Source organism: Penaeus monodon, chromosome 27 (genome assembly GCF_015228065.2).
Source record: "Penaeus monodon isolate SGIC_2016 chromosome 27, NSTDA_Pmon_1, whole genome shotgun sequence".
Classification (NCBI taxonomy): Eukaryota; Metazoa; Arthropoda; class Malacostraca; order Decapoda; family Penaeidae; genus Penaeus; species Penaeus monodon.
The window spans coordinates 33,174,855-33,175,118 of record NC_051412.1 but is presented as its reverse complement, the minus strand read 5'-3'; the positions used below and the strand labels follow the sequence as shown (position 1 = coordinate 33,175,118).

The window sequence follows — 264 nt, the reverse complement described above, 5'->3', positions numbered from 1 at the left end:
TAATGTTTTAATATTTACAATACGGAAGGCAAATTTATTATCAAAATTTCCTACGCTGGAGCATGTCTGCCCGCGTAGAGACAAAGGAAGTATAAAGTGCCATACCATCAGCAGTGTCTTTTATAAATAAATAAAAATGTACAATTAACAAATACACACTAGGTCGTCCAGGGTGTGGAAAAAAACGCTTCCCTGATTATGTAGCGAATCTGGAGAAATGAAGTTCAGAAAATTAAGTAAAGGATGTGTTATATTAAGTAATTA

General features: G+C 33.3%; 1 protein-coding gene across 13 annotated transcripts in view; it reads right to left on the bottom strand.

The window, feature by feature from the left end:
- LOC119590797 (E3 SUMO-protein ligase EGR2-like) overlaps positions 1–264 on the bottom strand; it is a 113,995-nt gene that overhangs the window by 72,590 nt on the left and 41,141 nt on the right. The window lies entirely within an intron of this gene.